The sequence below is a fragment of the Bos indicus genome, chromosome 19, assembly GCF_029378745.1.
Source record: "Bos indicus isolate NIAB-ARS_2022 breed Sahiwal x Tharparkar chromosome 19, NIAB-ARS_B.indTharparkar_mat_pri_1.0, whole genome shotgun sequence".
Classification (NCBI taxonomy): domain Eukaryota; kingdom Metazoa; phylum Chordata; class Mammalia; order Artiodactyla; family Bovidae; genus Bos; species Bos indicus.
In genome coordinates, this window is record NC_091778.1 from 589,803 (window position 1) to 608,311 (window position 18,509).

General features: G+C 36.0%; 2 pseudogenes; both read right to left on the minus strand.

Annotated features, from left to right (window-relative positions):
- Window positions 1-3,538: 3,538 nt before the first annotated feature.
- LOC139177685 (olfactory receptor 5M5-like) lies at window positions 3,539-4,535 on the minus strand (annotated as a pseudogene).
- A 10,447-nt stretch (window positions 4,536-14,982) lies between these two features.
- LOC139177730 (olfactory receptor 5W2-like) lies at window positions 14,983-15,906 on the minus strand (annotated as a pseudogene).
- Window positions 15,907-18,509: the final 2,603 nt, after the last annotated feature.

Genomic DNA, 18,509 nt, shown 5'->3' on the forward strand with positions numbered 1-18,509 from the left:
GCAGTTGTACACAACTGAATATGTTTGTATGCTTAAAAACAATAGATCTCTAGATATTTAAGTAGAATTCAACAAGCTATAAACTGAATGTTAAAAGTTAAAAGAATAGTTATTTATTTGTATGTATGTTTTAACATAATTTATAGGAAATCTAACTTTCAAATTAAAGTTATTTCAATAACAATATCTGGTAATGAAAAGATTGAAATAATTGTATGGGATAGCATAGCAATTAATAACTATAAAAACATTACTCTGGAAGAAATACTGAGCAAAAATAGGTCTAAGGTGAAAAGGATGCTTTGAAATACAAATGAGAAAAAAAGGTGTCAGTTGAGGGTAATAATAGTCATGCTATCCTTTTCCTTTGAAAGTAACATCCAACAGTGATTTTGTTCACACCCTGCCTGGTCTGACATAATATTGAACTGGGACTTATAGGTATATTTTGACAAGTGCACATAAAGTGAACAAGTTCCTGTTTTGTGCAATTAAAAGGCTCACTTCAATTTACTCAGAATAAATGTATTATTTCCTCTATAACATCAGCTCTTTCATTTTCTTTATTATAGCACCTAACAACAACAACAAAAATGTTTGACTTGTATCTTTACAGTTTCATAAAACTGTGCAACACTAGTGTTCCTTGCAATTTCACTGTTATGTGAAGCAGTTCGTGGCTCATTGTAGATACCCACTAAGCATTCATCAACTTTGACTTCAAATCAGCTAGTATTAATATTTGCATCTTTAATACTAAAATACTTACAGGTTCAGTTCAGTCGCTCAGTCGTGTCTGACTCTTTGTGACCCCATGAATCGCATCACGCCAGGCCTCCCTGTCCATCACCAACTCCCGGACTTCACTCAGACTCACGTCCATCGAGTCAGTGATGCCATCCAGCCATCTCATCCTCTGTTGTCCCCTTCTCCTCCTGCCCCCAGTCCCTCCCAGCATCAGAGTCTTTTCCAATGAGTCAACTCTTCGCATGAGGTGGCCAAAGTACTGGAGTTTCAGCTTTAGCATCATTCCTTCCAAAGAAATCCCAGGGCTTATCTCCTTCAGAATGGACTTATTGGATCTCCTTGCAGTCCAAGGGACTCTCAAGAGTCTTCTCCAAATATCGAAATGAATCCGCCATAGGTATACCCGCTTTCCCCATCCTGAAAAAAATAAATAAATAAAATTTAAAAAAAAAAAGAGTCTTCTCCAACATAACATTTCAAAAGCATCAATTCTTCGGTGCTCAGCCTTCTTCACAGTCCAACTCTCACATCCATACATGACCACAGGAAAAACCTTGACTAGACGGACCTTTGTTGGCAAAGTAATGTCTCCGATTTTGAATATGCTATCTAGGTTGGTCATAACTTTCCTTCCAAGGAGTAAGCATCTTTTAATTTCATGGCTTCAATCACCATCTGCAGTGATTTTGGAGCCCCCAAAAATAAAGTCTGACGCTGTTTCCACTGTTTCCCCATCTATTTCCCATGAAGTGGTGGGACTGGATGCCATGATCTTCATTTTCTGAATGTTGAGCTTTAAGCCAACTTTTTCACTCTCCACTTTCACTTTCATCAAGAGGCTTTTTAGTTCCTCTTCACCCTCTGCCATAAGGGAGGTGTCATCTCCATATCTGAGGTTACTGATATTTCTCCTGGCATCTTTAATATTAAAATACTTACAGGTAAGTCACCATAATTAATTATCAAATTGGGTATATAAGAATTAATTGTGACAAAGGAAAATTGTGGGTAAAATTTGAACTATGGTATTGACAGAAAATATCTGCCACATCCTGAAAAAATAGATTACTAGAGAGGAGAGAAAGTGTGAAAACCCTAGGCAGCTGGAATGATGTTGATAAACTCTAGAGATGATACAATTCCTCCAGAGGAAAACCCTAAATCTTTGTATGGACCATTCTTTGCTTCAGGAGTTAATATATACAAATAAATTGTCTGGAAGTTTTTACTTCCCATTATGGCCTAAGGAGGAAAATGGCTTTTTGAAAATGACTGCCACAAGTGGAGAAAAAAAATGGATGTCAGTCATGGACATGAGGGTGCCATCATACATTGCCTCCCTGAGTTAACAGCAAGTCTTAGCAGCAGTTGTGATCACATTCTTCTAAGCCATGTGTTCAAAGCACTTGCATGGTAAGTACCACAGAATTATAAACTACTAAAACTTAGCTCACCATAGTTAACATGTGTTATTAACAGTTTTGTACATGGCCATGCCATACATTGATTTGTAGATATAGACAAGTATTCTGGAAATATAAAGAATTGTTAACAATGGTAAATTTGAGAATTGAGAATGGAAGATCAGAGTGAGGCAAAGAGAAGGAAATCTTTTACTTTATATTCTTTGGGATATTAAACGTTTTACTGAGAATGTGTAACTTTTTAATATAAAATTAATGTATATATACAGATATAAATGTAAAAGTGAAATACCTACAAATATAATTCCCAACCTTTGACACGATTCCCTGGTGGCTCAGACTGTAAAGAGTCTGCCTGCAATGTGGGAGACCCAGTTTCAGTCTGTGGGTCAGGAAGATCCCCTGAAGAAGGAAATGGCAACCCCCTCCAGTATTCTTGCCTGAAAAATCCCATTGATGGAGGAACCTGGTGGGCTAGAGTCCATAGGGTCACAAAGAGTCAGACATGAATGAGCAACTTACTCACTTTATACACGATGCACTCATGTGTCACATGTGAAATTATAAACTGAGTCTTTTTTTTTTTCAGTTTCCTTCATCACTGTTTTATATTTTTCAGAGAGTAAGTCTTTCACCTCCTTGGTTAAGTTTATTCCTAGGTATTATTCTTTTTGCTGTGATTTTGATATCTATCTATCTATCTCTATACATGTATTTTTGCTTTCTCTTTCTGGTAGTTCATTATTGGTGTATAGGAATGCAACAGATCTCTGTGTATCAGTCTTGTAGCCTGAAACTTTCCTGAACGCATTTATTAGTTCTAATAATTTGGAGGTGGAAGCTTTAGAAAAAATATATTTTCCATATATAGTATCATGTCATTTGCAAATAGTAACAGTTTTGCTTCTTCCTTTCCAATTTGGATGCCTTTTCTTTCTTTTTCTTGTATGATCATTGGATCACAGTCTGTTTTTTGTTTTTGTTTTTTTTTAATTTTTCAGCACTTTATTTATTTTTTTTTATTTGATAAATTTAACGCCTTTTATTGCCATACCTCATTTTACTGTGCTTTGCTTTAGTGAACTTTATAGATACATTTTTTTTTCCTTGTTAATTTTCTGTTTAGTTGATCTATCCATAAGTGTGAGTGGGGTATTAAAGTCTCCCACTATTATTGTGTTATTGTTAATTTCTCCTTTCATACTTGTTAGGATTTGTCTTACATACTGCGGTGCTCCCATGTTGGGTGGATAAACTGAGTCTTTAACTATTCTGTCATAGCTTATAGTTTTTAATCATGGATTTAAAATTGACTTCTCAAGAATGCCCTTAAACTTGGATTCAATTCCCGTAAATACAACTTTTATTTAATATGTAAAGAAAAAGACACTGCAATTTGAATTCAAAAGTACATTTCTCCTGATCATTCTGAAAAGCTTGTTTCACATCCTTGTTCTTCAAACTATAAATGATGGGGTTCAACATAGGGCTTACAAAAGTGTGGAAAACAGCAATGATTTTTGACTGCTCCACTGACTGGTCTTTGGGAGGTCTAACAGACTTACAAAACAGGGTCCCATAAAACACAGTCACAAGTGGAAAATTTTTTGCATCTGCCTTCAGCAGAGTACATCCTCAGGATGGCAGTGAGAATGAAGATGTTGGAGATGAGGATTATGAGAAGAAAGTTGGAGAGGTTAAATCCTCCCACCACGATAGATGGATAGATAGATAGACACCATAGATGTCTCCTTAATGTAAGTGTCAGAGCAGGAGAGTCGAATGAAGGGTGGGTCAGCTCAATAGAAGTGATTAATGACACTGGAGCCACAGAAGATAAAGTGGTATGTCCACGTGGTTTCCATCAGGCCACTAAGGAACCTGTAGATCTATGGACCAGCAGTCAGGTGAATGCAGACCCCTTTGGACATCTTGCTGCTATGAATCAAAGGATTACAGATGGCCATGTACCTGTCATAAGCCATCACAGCTAGCATGTAATATTCAGTAATCACCATGGCAATGAAAAAATAGCACTGAATTAAGTAAGCAGTATAGGAAATGTTTGTTTGTTTGTTTGTTTTCTCTCTGATAAGTTCACCAACATCTTGGGAGTCACGTTAGTGGAATATCACAAACCCAAGCAGGACAAATGGCAAAAAAGAAGTACATAGGGGTGTGGAGGTGCAAATCTATCCTGATCAATAGCAACATCCCAAGGTTCCCTCACACAGTGATCAGATAGATCCCCAGGAACAGCACAAAGAGGATGGACTGAAGATCTGGATGATCTGTTAATCCCAAGAGAACAAATTCAGTCACCAAGGTGGAATTTCTTCTGTCCATTTTCTTAGGTGCCAGCATTGTTCACTTAGATAAATTAAAATAAGATGTGAATGAGAAGCCCATCTTACATTTCGTCTCTCTTTCTTGTATTCATTTTCTCTTTTTTTCTTCTACCCTCAGTTTCCTTCACACATTGCTATTATCAGACATAGTCTAAGACTGTAGGAGGTAAGACTTTTAATAAGGTCGTAACCCCTAGTAGCTGGGTACACAGATGACTCCCAAACAGAATGGCTCCTCTGTCGCCATTTTGTTTTGGAATGAGGGAATTATGACGCAAAGTTTATTTTAGACTGGCTTCAACCACCAACTGTTACTTACAGATTGCTATAAAATTGTGGATTCATCATTGGTCCCACGGATGGTTCGGGACAAAATGGTGAACATATTTGGAAAGACTTTTGCAGTCTTTAAAAGTATGTGCATATTTATTTGTTTATTAGTCATGCCACATGCAGGATCTTAGTTACCTGGCCAGGGATCAGGGACCTGACCTGTGCCCCCTGCAGTGGAAGCACAGAGTCTTAACTACTGGACCACCTTGGAAGCTTCCCAGTATGTGCATATTTAGAAATTCAAAGTTTGAGAATTGTATTTCCTATTTACTGTATCGTTGTTGTTGTTTAGTTGCTAAGTCATGCTCAACAATTTTGTGACCCTATAGGCTATAGCCTGCCAGGCTTCTCTGGCCATAGGATTTCCCAGGCAAGAATACTGGAGTGGGTTGCCATTACCTTCTTAAGGGGATTTTTCTGTCCCAGGAATTGAAACTGTGACTCCTGCATTGGCAAGTGGATTCTTTACCACTGAATATTAGGGAGTCCCACATTATAGGAATTTGAAGGAAAATTACTGAGGCCTATTTTACTGATTGCTCATTTCTGACTCTTTGCTAACCCATGAATTACAGTCTTCCAGCCTCCTCTGTTCATGGAATTCTCCAGGCAAGCATACTAACATGAGTAGTCATTTTCCTCTCCAGGGGATTTTCTGAACCCAGGAATTGAACCTGAGTCTTCCACATTGCAGCCGGAGTCTTTACAGTCTCAGCCACCGGGGACATCCCACTTTACTACTATGTCCCCCCAATACAGGAGGATGTGGTATTCCTATGTGAATAGACCAAAGACAAAGACTCCAGATTTAGAAATAGCAAAGTCCTTTATGAATTAGAGGAAGAGTTTTTCATTTAGAAGAGTTTATGTGAATAAAGCAAGAGAGACTTGGATAGGGGAAAAAAGAAGTGGCAAAAACTTAGATCATTGTTTTGTTTGCTTATCCATTTATTTATTCATTTTTCATTTATCCAAGATAGCACTTAAGGAGTTTATAGCATATAACAAAATTCCATAACTTTGTGCTGCTAGTGGAACAGAATTTGACTCTAACCTTCCTAACAGCATATAGTTCAATTAATTCAATTTAGGTCATTTTATATAATAAATAGTTCAATTATCTTCTTTATAGACTTACAATGTCCAGAAATTATAAAACAAAACAAAACAAAAAAACTAATCAATAGAGATAGAATCATTCTTAATGCAGAGTTTACATGATACTAATTATAGTGAAAGGATTATACTTGCAGGAAAAGATTATCAGTTCAGACAATATAGATGATAATGAAAGAATAAAGTGAGGAATTCTCGTTTCAGACTTTTCACTACAGATTCAATCTATTTTCATTGTGATTCTCAATGTTGTCATGTGCTATTTTATAAACTGTATACTGCATATTATAAGAAACAAAAACTCAAACGCCTGTGGGAGCCATTTAGATAATAAGGGTGAGTATGTGCCTGTGTGCCCAGTCGCTTTAGTCATATCTGACTCTTTGTGAGTCAGACCCCATGGATTACAGCCCGGTAGGCTCCTCTGTCATGGAAGATTCCAGTCAAGAATACTGGAGTGTGTTGCCATGCCCTCCTCCAGGGGATCTTCCTGATCAAAGGGTGGAATCTGTGTCTGCTAAATTTCCTGCTGGCAGGTGGGTTATTTATCACTAAGGCCATCTGGGAAGACAGTCAGAGTGAGTATAAGAATAAACTAAAGTTGACTAGGTGGTGGTTCCCAAAATAAATGGTCAGCAGACACTCAGCCTGGTTTAATTTTAACTGTACATTCCAAGCTGTGTGTTCTAAGATCTTGTGTGTGTGTGTGTGTGTGTGTGTGTGTGTGGTGTGTGTGTATGCTAATTGCTCAGTTGTGTCACTCTTTGCAACCCCAAGGACGGTAACCCACCACCTTCCTCTGTCCATGGGATTCTCCAGGCAAAAATACTGGAGTGGGTTGCCATTCCCTTCTCCAGGGGATATTCCTGATTCAGAGATTGAACCCTAATCCCCCACGTTGCAGACAGATTTTTATCATCTGAGCCCTCTAAGATCTTCCAATTTTAAAGTGATATCAGAATTTATTATGTTTATGTAAAACTTGCCAAATACAGTATTGGCAAATAATCTGAATTTTATAGCTATCCTTAACCAGAACATAACAAAATAAATCTGTGGGCTTGATATATTGAAATGCAGATAGCAATGAATAAATTATATTTACAGTATCTAAGCTGTTCCTAGATGTTGAATGAAGTACTTTCAGAAGTTAGCTACTTTAATTTTGATACTTCCAAGATGGCATATGAGTTAGTCATTATACTAAGGTAATCTTTGTATACAAACAGCAGTCAACCCTACATGTATGTGAGCCACTTTGCCAGGGGAATAAAGTAAATGATAACAGTGCTTGCCTCAAAATATCTGTTTGGTGTCTTTATGGTAAAGGAGATAAATGCAGAGAAAATTAATGTTAGAAGTGATTAGTTTGATAATAAAGATTTGAATGGAGAATTAGTATATGGATCAAAGAATAATAACATTTAACAAGAACTTGAAGGAAAACTAAGTGTTTTCTACAAGCACAAGGGTAAAGAGTACTTTCAGATAGAGTGAACATGCAGAGACAAAAGTCTTTCAAGAGAAATCAAATAAACCCAAAGGTATATTTTCAAGGATAAATTTTTTTATAGTACAAAAGAAAACAATTTAAATAAAATGTTTTTATTTTATTGGCAAACAGTCAAATAAACAGAAAGTCTCCATAACAGGCTAAGAAGTGTAAATGCCATTGAAAGCTACAAGGTAGCAAATCTCTGAATTTTTCTGGAATGTATTTATTACACCCAAATTATGGAGATGGATTAAATCCAGCATTTTCTTTTAATTTGTCAAAGAAATAATTTGCAGGGCTTAAATCTATACTCTCGGTCTTTGGGAGGAAAGTACAATAATTAGAGAATCAGAATTTATGTAAATAAAAGGAGTACTTTTTCCAGAGCCCTTGGGTTTCTCTGGCTATTCATACAGAATCTGCTTGGAATATAGGTAGATCCGGGTTCAGTTCCTGGGTGGGGAAGATCTCCTGGAGTATGAAATGGTGACCCACTCCAGTATTCTTGCCTGGAAATCCCATGGACGACACAATCAATGGGGCACAAAGAGTCAGGCATGACTGAGTGGCTAATTCTTTCACTCACCAGAATGACAAGTCCATTTGGAAAATATTCATTTAGAATATACAAAGCTTCCATTTCAATGGCATAAAGATTCTTATCTAATCTTTAAATCTCTACACTTATGCCCTAAATACCAGCACCTGTTTGGTCACTGTATTACATTTAACAACTAATAAAGACAAAAATGCAACAAAGTTTCTGGTAGACAAAGCTATGGTTTTTCCAGTAATCATGCATGGATGTGAGAGTTGGACCATAAAGAAGGCTGAGTGCTGAAGAACTTACACTTTGGAACTGCTGTGCTGGAAACTTTAGAGTCCCTTGGACAGCAAAGAGATCAAATCAGTCCATCCTAAAGGAAATCAGTCCTGAATATTCATTGGAAGGACTGATGCTGAAGTTGAAGCTCCAGTACTTTGGCCACCTGATGCAAAGAGCTGACTCAATGAAAAAGACCCATATACTGGGAAAATTTGAAGGCAAGAAAAGAAGGGGGAAACAGAAGATGAGATGGTTGAATGACATCAATGACTCAATGGACATGAGTTTGAGCAAACTCGGAGCTAGTGATGGACTGAGAAGACTGGCATGCTACACTTCATGGGGTCATGACCTAGCAACTGAACAACAACAGACAAAAATGGGTATAATCCAAAAATAAAAGAGATAATTTAATATGACTACTTCCTATTCTTTCCTTTAAATAGGTTTAATAACCACACTCCACAATTTAGGGGAAAAAAATATATGTATATATATAGAGAGAGATAGTAGTACTTCCTCCCATGCACATGGTTGCTTCAATTTTACAAAGCAATTATGCTTTTCTATTTTATTTTACATTTAGAAAAATCCAGCAACTGATATAAAGAAGATGTATTAATAATGAGGATAATGGGGCAGAGATAAACATTGTTTGCTATAACCTGAGGTTTTTTTTTTTATTATTATTACTATTTTCAAAACTATTCAGCAGGACTTCCTTGGTGGCTCAGTGGTAAACAATCTGCCTGTCAGCACAACAGAGATGGATTTGATCCCTGGTAGGACGATCCCACATGCTGCGGGACAGCTAAGCCTGTGCACTGCAACTACTGTGAAAGCGAATATTTTAAGTACTTTCAAATAGTTATAATTTTCACTAATTTTAAATTGTCTGTGTTGAAATTAGTAATATTAAGCTCTTTTGAATATCATATCTGCCTGAGTTTTTCCTCCTCTCTCTTTTTTCACCTCTATTTTGCCATCCAGGACACTATTATCCAGAGTGCTTTATTTATGTTTTTTTCTCTAACTCATACTTTAACGGCCTGTGGTAAATGGAAAACATAATTCTCAACATCTCAGTTAAAATTTATTTAAAAACTTAACTGTGCATCTTACAAATATAAATGGCATCAAAGATTTTTGATAAATTCAGTCATTTCTTTAGAGCTAAAGCCTTTTTTTTTTCCACTTAAAATTTCTGAACTTTTAATAGAAATTTAATTGAAGATTATCTCTGTTTCCAGAAGCAAATGCTTATAGAGCTTGAGATATGTCAAAGACTCATGCCCAATGGCTATGAGAATAACTTTTGATAGCTTTCCATTTAATTTTTACTGCACCCATTATTTCCTGTGGTTAGAAATATTGTTTATTTGATACTTATCAAAGTGGTAAGTAAATTTATCCTCCACAACTCTTTCATTTTTAACTCCTTTTCTGATATAGAATACTAAGTAATTTGTATTAAATTATTGTATCAGCTATACCTGAGCATTAAATAAAAAGTTTAAAGTTTGGGAAAAAATTATTGGAGACATTGCTGAACTAGTTTTATTTTATTTTTCTGTATTTTTTAATTTAATTTATTTTTTAACTTTACAATATTGTATTGGTTTTGCCATATATCAACATGAATCTGCCACAGGTATACACATGCTGCCCATCCTGAACCCTCCTCCCTCCTCCCTCCCCATACCATCCCTTGGGTCGTCCCAGTGCACCAGCCCCAAGCAAAATAACCATGAATATTTTGCTCTCTGTTGGAGAAATATCACACACAAACATTAAGTAAACTTCAGTAAGACAAGGAACTAGACATCCTTCTAAAAACAGTTTTCTTATGGGACATTGATATCCTTTTTTTTTTTTTTTTTTTTTTAATGTCCAGTTTGAAATTCTGGGCCATTAGTAGTCAAGGCAGGTAGTAGTAACCATTTTTTTTTTTTTTTAATATGGTCAGATTTTTTTTTTTCTTTCGTTTTTAATTGTATTTATTTTTTCTTAATATTCATTTATTTATTTTAATTCGAGGTTAATTATTTTACAGTATTGTATTGGTTTTGCCATAGATCAACATGAAACTGCCACAGGTGTACATGTGTTCCCCATCCTGAGCCCCCCTCCACCCTCCCTCCCCATACCATCCTTGTGGGTCATCCCAGTGCACCAGCCCCAAGCATCCTGTACCATGCATTGAACCTGGACTGGCAATTCATTTCACATATGATATTATACATGTTTCATTGCCATTCTCCCAAATCACCCCACCCTCACCCTCTCCCACGGAGACCAAAAGACTGTTCTATACATCTGTGTCTCTTTTGCTGTCTTCCATATATATGTGTTAGTATACTTTATTGGTGTTTTTCTTTCTGGCTTACTTCACTCTGTATAATCAGCTCCAGTTTCATCCACCTCATTACAACTGATTCAAATGTATTCTTTTTAATGGCTGAGTAATACTCCATTGTGTATATGTACCATAGCTTTCTTATCCATTCGTCTGCTGATGGGCATCTAGGTTGTAACCATTTTTTGAAAGTTTAGGTTACTTTTCTTTTCTCAAGAAATATAACTGAAATAAAACTCCACATTATATTTCACTGGCTCAATAATGTCAAACTGCTTTCCTTTGGATTGGAACACACCAGAATAAGCTAGATAACAGAGAAAATATAGATTTGTTAAACTAATGCATCACTGACTCAATGGACCTGGGTTTGGGTGGATTCTGGGAGTTGGTGATGGACAGGGAGGCCTGGCGTGCTGAGGTCCATGGGGTCACAAAGAGTCGGACACGACAGAGTGACTGAACTGATTTGTTCTTCACTCTTGGGCATAATTCTAGGAAAGGTATTTTGGGGTTCTAGAACATTTATGTCCAGCTATGGTAATAGGAAACTTTGCCGTGCTGTTTACTAAGTACAGAGACAATTCTCAATCTATTATAAATGTGTGAAAGCCATGGCTGATTCACACCCTCACCAAATACTGCACTTGCTTACACTTTGCCATTTGGTCAGTCAGTTCAGTCGCTCAGTCGTGTCCGACCCTTTGTCACCCCATGGACTGCAGCACACCAGGCTTCCCTGTCCATCACCAACTCCCAGAGCTTGTTCAAACTCATTTCCATTAAACTGAGGATGCCATCAATCATCTCATCCTCTGTCGTCCCCTTTTCCTCCTGCCGTCAACCTTTCCCAGCATCAGGGTCTTTTTCAATGAGTCAGTTCTTCACATCAGGTGGTTCAAAGTATTGGAGTTTCAGCTTCAGCTTTAGTTCTTCCAATGAATATTCAGGACTGATTTCTATTAAGATTGACTGGTTTGCTCTCCTTGCATAATACAATTTCTAACATTTTATTTACTTCAGTGCTAAATAGGTGGATATCCACTTTGTGATGAGTCTATGAGTTTCTGAATCTGAATAACAGGACACACAATAAGGTCACATTTGAAAATGTTTGCCCTTCTGAAATTTATACTACTTAGATGGCTTCATGTCACCACCACTTTAGGTTAAACAGATTACATGTATCAAACAATTTCTTGTTTGAATATGAGGTGATTCTTTTTTTTTTCTTTGTTTACAACTTTCAAGTCCTTTCCAGTACCTGGGGTGAATTTACACAGAAGTAGAATCATATTTTATAGAGACAGATTGTACCATCTGTAAAGGACCTTAGAGGTAATCTAGCTGAAGTCTCTATTTAACTTTAGGGAACCTGATGGATAGGAAGGAAGAGTGATGTGTTATATTTAGAGGGGACTTGCTGTCTGGACCATAGCATGTTTCTAACTAAAGAGAAAGGTGTTCAGGGAGGTTAAATGTTGCTGCCTCTGGCTATAACACAGAACCTACTATGTACTGAACATTATTACTGCATGATTTATAATGAATATATTCATGCATCCCATAATTAGTATGCCTCTATCTGTCCTCTATGTTGGAAATTTACCCAAATCTAACATTGTTTTGGCCATATATGTACTTCATTATTTCAGTGGCAAGGATGAAGGAAGATGTCAAGATATATGACTATAATATTAACACATTACACACTCATTGATAAATTACATTTGGACAATGATATTTACCATCATACATTGCACTGGTTGTGTGAGAAGAATGTGGTGTGGAAAGATTAAATGGGAAACGAATGAAGACTATTAAGATATAAATATTATTAATATGTTATATTAGTATACTAAAATTTAATGGCAATCCATTGACACCATGGGCTTCCCTTGTGGCTCAGCTGGTAAAGAATCTGCCTGCAATGCAGGAGACCTGGGTTTGATCCCTGGGTTGGGAAGATCCCCTGGAGAAGGAAATGACTCCCCACTCCAGAACTGACCTGGAGAATTCCATGGACTATATAGTCCATGGGGTCGCAAAGAGTCGGACATGACTGAACACATTTCACTCACTCATTGATACCGTATTTTGACTTTAATATATTCCAGCCAATGTTTTCTGCCATGTTGTTCCTCGTAAGCAACAGTTCAAAAGAAGGTTGGGTAAATTGATAAAATATACCAGGAATAGAAACCTGTAAACCTTTTATATTATTGATTACGATGTTTTCACAATGAGAACTCTTCTTAACATGCCATAGAGTTTTACAAATTCCACTATGAATAACAAAGGAATTTCATAGGCTTTATTATTCCATTCTGAAACATTTTTATATAAGGACATTTTACAATGGCAGCTGGAAAATTTAAGACCATCCGAAGCTTTTAACTTTACAATTTTAATGTGTAAATAGGAGTGTTCTTCAGTAGTTTATGGTATTACAAATATATCATTGGATTGTAGCCTTACTTTCTCAGCAAACTGATGAGTGTTTTAGCCTTAAGGAAGCCATATTAAAAGCAGATGTGATAGTCAAATATCAAGAATGTATAGCTTCTTCCTTGTAGTGTAATTAATGAATATATATGTCTCTATAGGCATATTAGTGTCCATAAAATTTTATGCATCTTGCAAAAAACATTTGTGTATATATATACAATATATATACACTATTGTGAGATATGTGTGTGTGTGTGTGTATTAAGGTACTTACCAAATCTTCGTTTAATTCTGTGCTACTGAGATATAAGTAATACTCAAAAAAAAATATTGCCTACTGTTTTTAGGTAAATTCATGTCTATTTATTTTATATTTCAGGCAAAATTCAGTGCTTGGTTAACAAGGATGGAATGCTCAATTCTTTAGCAAAGAATGCTCACAAACAGGGTAATATAAGCCAATGACTTAGAGGTGATTGTTTGTAAACCACAGAGAGATGGGCATTTAACCAGGGTTGGCAATGAGGAAGAAGAGAAGAAAATTATCTTGGAGGAAGTGCAGAAGAATTTATAGTTAATAATGACAGCACAATATTGTACTGCAACAAGTGCACAGCTCTTCTATATGCCTTTAAAATCTAATCTTTAGATATCTTATTTTTATCTAACTTTATTCAAATGTAATTGACTAATACCATGTGTAGTGATAAGTACACAATGTGTTATATGCATACATTGTGAAATTATTACCACAATAAGGTTGATTAACACATGCTTCACCTCACAGAGTTACCATTTTGAGTGTGTGTATACTGAGGGCAGTTAAGATTTATTTTTTTATCCAATTTCTCAAGTTTTCATTATTGTTAAATAGAATCATCATATACAGTAGATGCCCCTAAAATATCCATCAAATAAAGTTTGTACACTTTTTGCGACACCACCAATTTCCCCTTTAAGGCCCTAGAAACATTCAACCACCCTGTTTCTATGAATTTGATTTTTTTTTTTTTTTTTTTTTACTGTAACACTCATCTTGCCTGGATCTTAGTTCCTTGATCAAGGGTCAGACTGACCCAGTTAGTGAAACATGGAATTCTAATCACTGGCCTGTCAGGCAATTTCTGAATTAACCTTTAGATTCTACATATATGTGACATCATATAGTACTTGTTTTCCTCTGTATTAATATTTCATGTAGCACATGACACTCATATTTCCTCCATGTTATAGTAAACATAAAGACAGGATGCATACAGTTCAAGACCGGAATAACTTTCAGGTACCCTGCCTACAACTTTTCCATTTCCCAAATTGAATCTTTTTAAAATTTGACTGAATATCTCTATCCAAAGTCGCTTTTCTTTTATACTAGTTTTAGATATTTTTGTTTGGAAATTATAGCCCTTTATGTTTTATATACTGATGAATTTGAGGCCAATTATGAATTCCTTGACTGTTTGGTTAATTTGTTTTTAGTACTAACTTCAGTAGTGCATAAACTATAAGATCTACAATAGTATATAAAAAGGCTACAGGCTCAAATATCACTGAGTAAATGCACAATAAATCTTAGTGTAATTGAAAATAATGCTTGAATTAAAAAATGAAAAAAGTTACTACAATGGAAAAGACAGAAAACTTTTTCACATATGCAAAGTGCTATATGTATGTATATATACATATATATATATACGTATATATATGGAAACATAATGAAGCATGACATGTGTGGGAGAAACAAAATTTGGATTTTATACACATATCACTTTAAGAATTTGAGAAATTATTCTTCTCATTTATCCTAGTTTTAATTTTAATAAATCAACAATTAATATATGTACATGAATGCATATATGTGCACAAATACTTAATACAAATAATTAAAGTCATTTATTTTTCAATTTTTCCAGGACCTGTTTCACATCTTCATTCCTTAGGCTGTAAATCAGAGGGTTTAACATGAGAATCACAAGGGTGTAAAACAATGAGGTCATTTTGTCTTCATCTAGAGAGTATGAAGAACTCAGCATGAAATACATAAAGAGCAGAGTTCCCTGGAAAATTGCCACAGCAGTTAGGTGGGATATACAGGTGGAGAAAGCTTTGAACCTCTCTTCAGCAGAGTAGATCTTCAAGACTGATAAGATGATATAAAAATAAGAGACAAGGACTCCTGAAAATGAAGTTTAATTCAATAAAGCCAAAAACCATGAATATCACTAACTCAATGACCTGTGTGTCTGAGCAAGATATCAACAGGAGAGGAGGAACATTGCAAAAAATGTGGTTAATCTCATTTGACCCACAGAAGCATAAATGGAATGCTAATGTTGTGTTTATCAAAGCATCTATCATTCCTGCCAGGTAAACCCCAGCCATGAGCAGAGAATACACCCTGCTGGACATGCTGACTGCATAGAGCAAGGGGTTGCTGACAGCCTTGTACCGGTCATAGGCCATCAGTGCCAGCAGGAGACATTCAGAATCTACAAAGGTACAGAGAACCAAGAAATTCAGAGTACAGCCATAGGAAGGGATTGATATGATCTTGGCAAATAGGTCCACCAGCATCTTAGGCTGATGGCTGTGGAATAGAAGAGGTCACAGAAGCAGAGGTGGCTGAGGATAAAGTACATGGGTGTGTGCAGCTGGAGATCCATCCTAATCAAGATTATCATTCTAGGGTTTGCTGGAAGATTAATGAGATAAACAGGTAAAAATATTATAAATAGGATCACTTTGTTCTCAGTGTTATCAGCAATTCCCAAGAAAATGAATTTAGTCAAGGAGGAGCAATTCTCTCTTTCCATTCTTCTTAGATCTTGTGTGAACTTTTGAGAATGCTGTCAAGAAAATCACACATGCATGTTTAATGCTTCTGCACATCTAAAAAAAAATAATAAGGCAGATCATTTTTTTTCCTTTATTGTCTTTTTATACTTAGAAAATAATCCAGTCTTGTACCTACTCTTTAAAGAGGCATAGCTGTCTATTATGCAATAATAAAAGGCATATGAGGAAGAACTTTGACAATGTTTCAAGACAATCTAGATGCCATTCACAAGGTTTGCTACTTTCTACAAAATCTTCTCTGAGCCTTACTTTTCTGATATCAGAGAATAGAGCTGGATGATTTTACCTTTCTTCAATCTTTATTTTTTTATTTTTGTAATTGTATTTTATTTTTAAAATTTACAATATTATATTGGTTTTGCCAAATATCGAAATGAATCCACCACAGGTATACATGTGTTCCCCATCCTGAACCCTCCTCCCTCCTCCCTCACCATACCATCCCTTTGGATCATCCCAGTGCACCAGCCTCAAGCATCCAGTATTGTGCATCGAACCTAGACTGGCGGCTCATATCATACATGATATTATACAAGTTTCAATGCCATTCTCCCAAATCTTCCCACCCTCTCCCTCTCCAACAGAGTCCATAAGACTGTTCTATACATCAGTGTCTCTTTTGCTGTCTTGTATACAGGGTTATTGTTATCATCTTTCTAAATTCCATATATATGTGTTAGTATACTGTATTGGTGTTTTTTTTCTGGCTTACTTGACTCTGTATAATAGGCTCCAGTTTCATCCACCTCATTAGAACTGATTCAAATGTATTCTTTTTTAATGGCTGAGTAATACTCCACTGTGTATATGTACCATAGCTTTCTTATCCATTCATCTGATGATGGACATCTAGGTTGCTTCCACAACCTGGCTATTAGAAACAGTGCTTCGATGAACATTGGGGTACACTTGTCTCTTTCCCTTCTGGTTTCCTCAGTGTGTATGCCTAGCAGTGGGATTGCAGGATCATAAGGCAGTTCTATTTCCAGTTTTTTAAGGAATCTCCACACTGTTCTCCATAGTGGCTGTACTAGTTTGCATTTCCACCAACAGTGTAAGAGGGTTCCCTTTTCTCCACACCCTCTCCAGCATTTATTGCTTGTAGACTTTTGGATAGCAGCCATTCTGACTTGTGTGAAATGATACCTCATAGTGGTTTTGATTTGCATTTCTCTGATAATGAGTGATGTTGAGCATCTTTTCATGTGTTTGTTAGCCATCTGTATGTCTTCTTTGGAGAAATGTCTATTTAGTTCTTTGGCCCATTTTTTGATTGGATCATTCAATTTTCTGGAATTGGGTTGTAGGAGTTGCTTGTATATTTTTGAGATTAGTTCTTTGTCAGTTGCTTCATTTGCTATTATTTTCTCCCATTCTGAAGGCTGCCTTTTCACCTTGCTAATAGTTTCCTTTGTTGTGCAGAAGCTTTTAAGGTTAATTAGGTCCCATTTGTTTATTTTTGCTTTTATTTCCAATATTCTGGGAGATGGGTCATAGAGGATCCTGCTGTGATGTATGTCGGAGAGTGTTTTGCCTATGTTCTCCTCTAGGAGTTTTATATTTTCTGGTCTTACATTGAGATCTTTAATCCATTTTGAGTTATTTTTGTGTATGGTGTTAGAAAGTGTTCTAGTTTCAGTCTTTTACAAGTGGTTGACCAGTTTTCCCAGTACCACTTGTTAAAGAGATTGTCTTTAATCCATTGTATATTCTTGCCTCCTTTGTCAAAGGTAAGGTGTCCATATGTGCGTGGATTTATCTCTGGGCTTTCTATTTTGTTCCATTGATTTATATTTCTGTCTTTGTGCCAGTACCATACTGTCTTGATGACAGTGGCTTTGTAGTACAGCCTGAAGTCAGGTAGGTTGATTCCTCCAGTTCCATTCTTCTTTCTCAAGATCGCTTTGGCTATTCGAGGTTTTTTGTATTTCCATACAAATTGTGAAATTATTTGTTCTAGCTCTGTGAAGAATACCGTTGGTAGCTTGATAGGGATTGCATTGAATCTATAAATTGCTTTGGGTAGTATACTCATTTTTACTATATTCATTCTTTCAATCCATGAACATGGTATATTTCTCCATTTATTAATGTCCTCTTTGATTTCTTTCACCAGTGTTTTATAGTTTTCAATATATATATAGGTCTTTAGTTTCTTTAGGTAGATATATTCCTAAGTATTTTATTCTTTCCATTGCAATGGTGAATGGAATTGTTTCCTTAATTTCTCTTTCTGTTTTCTCATTATTGGTGTATAGGAATGCAAGGGATTTCTTTGTGTTGATTTTATATCCTGCAACTTTACTATAATCACTGATTAGTTCTAGTAATTTTCTGGTGGAGTCTTTAGGGTTTTCTATGTAAAGGAACATGTCATCTGCAAATAGTGAGAGTTTTATTTCTTCTTTTCCAATTTGGATTCCTTTTATTTCTTTTTCTGCTCTGATTACTGTGGCCAAAACTTCCAAAACTATGTTGAATAGTAATGGTGAAAGTGGGCACCCTTGTTTTGTTCCTGACTTTAGAGGAAATGCTTTCAATTTTTCACCATTGAGGATAA